The 6,219-nt window shown below is 36.5% G+C and overlaps 1 protein-coding gene across 1 annotated transcript in view; it reads right to left on the minus strand.

Annotated features, from left to right (window-relative positions):
* F5 (coagulation factor V) overlaps window positions 1-5,589 on the minus strand; it is a 42,642-nt gene extending 37,053 nt beyond the window's left edge. Inside the window, exon 1 of the mRNA XM_042788703.1 lies at window positions 2,428-5,589. The gene's annotated coding sequence lies outside the window, so the exon portion shown is untranslated. The remainder of the gene's footprint in view (window positions 1-2,427) is intronic.
* Between the last annotated feature and the right edge of the window lie 630 nt (window positions 5,590-6,219).

Raw genomic sequence — 6,219 nt, forward strand, 5'->3', positions numbered from 1 at the left:
TTCTCATGAGCCATTTTGACACATACATTATGTATGAAAAGGATTCAAAACCCAGAATCCAGCAACAATTACGCTGGACTAGAAAGCATGCACTGATACTGAAGACAAAATTTTAGGTAAACACAGTCTGATACTATTTCATTACTAATTGATTATTGATTTAAAAACTCACCATAATCCTTGGTAAACTAGTCCAATAATTTTTAATAAAAAAATACAATATATATCTCATTTCCACTCTGGTCCCAATCTCATCTCTGGCTCAGGATCTATTTCAGTGCTGGTGCTTAAGACTTTGATAGTTGGTGTGAAAATGCATATAATTTAGATTTTATTAAATAAATCTCTGAGCAGATAGACAATTCCTTCCTTCAATCCACAACTGATGGGAAGCAGCTGATGCTGAAATGCCTGGCACACTATGTTAAACCTAAACCATCTTCACTTTTAAGTTAGCTTGTCTCATCTCCAGGTCTTCAACATTCATACAGGAGCACACAGAAAATATCATGCATCCTTATAAGAACAGAAACTGATTGATGTTTGAGTTCAATCTATACCGATTGGGCTTTACAACACTGTTCCTAAAGCTCAATCCCATACAGGGAATTGAAGACCTTGTGTATTTATGTGACTGGCTGAGGAGATGAAATTAAAATACATTTTAAACAAGTCTTCCCATAATTCTGTTTAATGAACCGAGTATTTGAATTTTCCATTATAGGTTTCTAATACTTAATTCTTCCCTGTAATAAAAGCTGAAGTATTGCAGGCTAAAAGTAATACCCAGAATACCTGCTTAAAACCCCTTGCTTTGTGACTGTGAGCTGGCAATCATCAAAGCTGATATCAATGAGTTAATTTTCTTTTATCCATTTTGATGAATTTGGGAGTTGTCTTTTTCAAATTTTTTTAGCCAAGGAATTGTGCAGTACCAATCAAATGGTAAAAGGAATTAAAAAATGCATTACATCAGTAAAATTACTTTTACAAGGCTGGCCGATAATACTGATAGTTTTAAAGAGTATCAAATTAGATCAGATATACTTTCCATTAAGCAACATGGATTAGCATGTATTACCCTTCTTTAATACTTTAAGAACAAAAAGTCCAATATTGACTACTCCCTTCTCATCTTCCTGCACCTCTTAGAATCAATGTTAAGACTGAGCCGCCTGAAATTATCTCAGTCAGCCTGGGATTTTTTCTTTTTTTCTTTAAGCTAGTGCATTAGATTGTCTTCTCTAGGTTTTGGGAAGTTTCACAGTGTTCTGAAAATCATTATTAATAATCCAAAGATCTTGTTCCCTTTCACCTGGCCATTAATTTCTAATATGTGCAATTATACCCTCTGTCTGACATGGTGGAAGTCTAATATATACCCAAAATTTTTTTAGTTAGCATTGGTTGCCTACAAGCTATTACTATTAGTCAGGTGACAAGTGACTACAGAATACATTACTCAGGCTGAAGTCTTCCAAGACAATGCAAATTTATTGTCTATTCATATATATAGCCATGATCTTAGCTTATTCTACTTCACAACACTGCAGATGCAGCAAACTTCCTATTTTTGTCTCATTACTTACCCACGTGCTCAAATGTAATTTACATTTGGTCACCAGCAACATCAAAAGATCTTGTGGGCAAAAGCCATGCAGGGAGGAGCATCGGTCTAGTCCATACTGGCAAAACAATCTCTGCAGCACAATGAACAGTGTTATTCCCAAAATTAAGCAGTAGCTTTGGATGTACTGATAGTGAAATGCCAAATGAAAAGAAAGCGTGGAAAGAATAAGCAATACTTTTTAACATTAAAATCTGGTCTGCATCTTCTAACTGGGGAAGATTGCTGTCTATTCTGACACTCAGTAACAATGGTCTTGTTTCGTTGTTATGCTATACGTGAAAACATACTGAAAGAGTATACTCAAAATATTGCTCTAATGCTGACCTTTAAAACTAACTGGGATTGCCAATTTTCCACCCGTAATAGCCTAGGCCTGAGTCTGAGCAATCAAGAACAGATAACTCTTTAAAAGAGCTGTAAAAGTGGTAATTTGCAACTTTCTGCAAATTATATATTAAGACCCACCATAAACTTGGTTCTACTTTATCACAAACACTCTCCTAAATGCTAGCAGGCAGCCAAAACTGATGGCAGCTATCAGGGTATAACAATTGTATTATAGTGACTGAGAGGGAGCTAGTATAGACAAATTGTAAAACAGTTATTGAATTGGTGGCTAACAATGCCCTAACATAGATCAATCTCATTCAAACACACAAATCAATGCACAATGGTCACGCAAGCATATTTTGTTTAATGCAGGGTGAAAGGACTTTCATGGGCAAACAAGGAGTTAATTATTGATCAGCAGTGAACACATCGTTCTGAAGTAGATAAAAGCCAGAGGGTGCACTTACCAAATCTGCCAGACACAACTCGGAACAGAACCCATCAGATAAATATCTCCACTTCTGCAAGAAGGCACTAAAGCCAAGAAAGGTTAATCTGTGAAACAGCTCATTTTAGAAGTTTAAAGTAGATGTACTGTGTTGAAAACCACATGAGCAGGCAAAAAGAAGAGATGGAAGAGAAACTCAGGCTTTCTTTCAGACAACAACTTATTCAGGAGGAATACATATATGCATTTAGTATTTGATGGCAACTCATTTAAGAGCAGATTCTGCACAGTTGTTAAAGGCAGGCAGGCTGTGGCCCTTGTGTGGTCAAACACACACTACAAGGCAGTAAGAATGCAGAACAGCATTTCAGACTGTTGGTGCTAAAGGATTCAGAAGATACATAATCATGTTGATTTAAACCTAAATACATTAACATGTTTTAAACCTGTATTTTTCCTCAGGAGAAAAGCAATTCTCGATTAGAATTAGGTGTTTCTCCAGTCCGTGTTTGCCAAAACCACTTATTTAGTAGGACCTAAAATTATTTGCACAGGAATGCTGAATTCAATAAACAGTTTCAGAGAAAAAGAAGTATGATTTTCTAAATATTGTAAAATCTAATTTCAGTGCTTTAACAAATTTGTCTAAGACCACTATGAAAAAATTCATTTTAAGGAACAAAGAGAGGAAGATACACTAGCTTCCTCTCTTCAAAAGCTATGTCAATAACATCTGACTCAAAATTTTGGACTGAACCAAAGGAAGCCTTTTTTTCTCTGTGTGTTTAATTTTTGCCAGAAAATTTTCAGTTTGGCTCCGCAAAGAATTTTGCGCCCACTCTAAACTGTTTGTGTTCTCTGTGTTCCAGTTTGTCTTCTTTACTACAGAGATTTCTTTATTTGCCCAGGCTTACAACTGACACGCTAAATCAGACCAGCTGTCCTCATGCTAAGTCGGACTAGCAGCATATTCAGCTTGGATTTCTTTCTGTAGAGAATAAAAGTAGTAAGAATATCAGTGCCCACAGCACAATGTTAAGCAGGTGGTACAGGACTGCGAGAGTTTGCAAGTAGGAAGATTTGCATCTTTTTATCATAAATCCTTGTTGGAACTGAAAGTGGACTATCAAAAGAGAGCCTCTTCATGAGTTGTATACATACCTACTTCCAACAATAGATATGATACCGTGGATTAATTAACTTTTTATTCTCTCATATGGTTGCATCTTCTACATCCAGGTATCTTTTTCATTTTTTTTTTTCCTTATTTTTTTAAAAAATTACACTTTGAACAATTCTTATAAGTTACTAGCAGAGAAGGTTATTTTCCAACAGGAAACAAATAGGTTTCAGGAAGAGTCATGAAATCAGTAAGCTTTTAGCATAGTAAGACACTAAATTACATCTGTCCATACGGACTTTACAACATTGAAGGAAATCTACTTCTCTAGCAATAGATCAGACTGTTTGTTAGCAAGCTGGTTAAACAAGCTCCACTTTCCCACACTTAAAATTACAGCCACAGGACGACAAAGTTGAAATTGTCCTCATTCTTTAACACTATTCCCACCCTTCGTTATTTATAGTTCAGGCTTCGATTAGACTTTTAAAAGACTAAATACATAAGTGCACTTCCCATGTATTGCTTGGAAGTTACTGATTTGAATTTCTCTTTTTTTTTTTTAATTGGAAACAAGTCTTTTTTGTATTTTAAAAGTATTTAATGAAAATTGAGGACTAGGTATCTTAAGTTTGACAACAGAACTTGTGATGGTCATTATCTTAAATCTCTGTAAGGTTATTCCCTTTATATCATAACTCATTCCCCTGTGCATAACTTTGGTTCAGATACAGTGGAATCAAAACTTCAGCCACGTCTTCACTGCATGCAGCACCTCTAAACTAGAATGTACTCAAAGTGCAAGATCAAGAGATAGATATCTAGAAGGCAAGTCAAGAGCCATGAGAACTGTAAGATGTGCAGTAGGAAAGGGAACCCAGTGGAGCAGAACTTCTTAGGAGCTATTTTGATGTAGAGGCAAAATTCAGACAATTAATGACAATGTAGGATTTGCCAGAAGCTATAAGCAAGGTTACTGTCTTTGCATATGTTTATAGCAGTTCCTACAGCAGCAATCCTCACTTCCAACAGGAATTAATACTACTCCTGAACAGAAGAAAAGGATTAACGTACAGTACAACTGCTGCAAGTGTACCTAGCTCAAATTTGCTTGCTCAGGTACAGCCACCTCAACATCCAGCCAAGCAGAGCACCACACATTAGTCACCAAACATCAGGTTTTATGATACTAGCTATTTCTGTGCTACAAACGCCACAAGTCATTAAATATCATGGTGCTGATGGAAGCCATTGGCAAATTCTCTTTAGTTTCGCTGCTCCTCTGTTCTGCTAGAGTCAGAGAAAAAGGCCTTCATCAGTTTATACTTTAAGAAGAATAAAAATCATGCCACTTAGTTCTGTCAACAGTCTGACAAAGAAGAATCTGGTATTTGTCAACTCAATATACTAGAGACCAGTGAAAGACTAATTCACCTTCCTGAAGGAGCAGAATAGACACTTTTAGGCAGAAGGATGTTTCAAAAGAATCTGACAGACCAAAGAAAAAAATAATATACATCACTGCTGGTTATTTTAAGTCATACTCCCTCTTTACTCCCCTCCAAAATCCCCTATTTGTTGGGTGGAGGACAGCTACTTCCTTTGTTACCAAAAAGCCCAAAACATTTTTGAGATTAGTCTGATAGGGAAAATCTTATGGCATGACTCAGTGGGTGTGGTTAAATTTTAACAGGTTTCAGCTAGCATTACTCTTCACTTATATAGACATTGCTTAAGATGTCCAAGAAAGAGGAAGTGAAGATAGTATCAAAAGAGGAAAGCCAATTTAAGCATCATACACAGAACTTGATTACAGGCTCTCATGTAAGTAACAGTATGGTAGAGAGGACAGCCAGGACAGGAACCAGTTGTGCCAGGACAGGGACCAACCTTCCCACCCAACAGTAAATTCAGTCAGCTGCAGGCACCCAGCTTCAAATTACCTCGCAGAATGCAAGTTGGGTGTTTGGGAGACAAAGATGCTGTCCTGAAAGCTAAACAGAGTTTCAGTGAACCTAATAAATATGAATAACGCACACCACACCGCAGCCCCCCCATATATATATATAAAAAAATAAAATCTATGATGGTCCTTTCCTCCCATTAACAAAAAACATTTTACAGGGCAGAAAGTGGCTACTAAAGCCTGGATACATCTGCAATGGTTGAATCCATAAACAACTCCATGTACATTTACCCTGAAAAGAAAACCATGCTATTAGACTACCAGTTAGTGCAGCCAAGGCAGACAAGTAATCAAGATTGAACCTTGCTCTACCATAGTAACCTTCTCCCTTTACCACCAAGCTGTAACTTTGTAAGACTTGTTGCCTTTATTACAAGATAAATAGACTACATACTAATATTCCTCCTTTGTCTTCCCAAAAATTCCATCTCAAAACACTAGTCTTGCTCGAGTGTAAATCTAAATCACCTTTCAAAGATTGGTTAGTTACAGCTATTTTAGTTTAAGATGTCAAACTTTCCTAACAAGATGACCACTTATTTTCTTTCAGCTTTTAAAATCCTCCTCCAGCTAGAGGAAACATCACCATTCATAACTGGGAAAAAAACCCACGTAACTCTCAAGAGAATTTAAATGGGATGAAAAAAATAACAAAAAAATTGCACATTTTCAGAAATCAGCAATGAAGCCAGAAGCATTAGAATTCTACTAGGAAAGCAAATTTT

The sequence above is a fragment of the Tyto alba genome, unplaced genomic scaffold (assembly GCF_018691265.1).
Source record: "Tyto alba isolate M040663 unplaced genomic scaffold, T.alba_DEE_v4.0 Super-Scaffold_14, whole genome shotgun sequence".
Taxonomy (NCBI): Eukaryota; Metazoa; Chordata; class Aves; order Strigiformes; family Tytonidae; genus Tyto; species Tyto alba.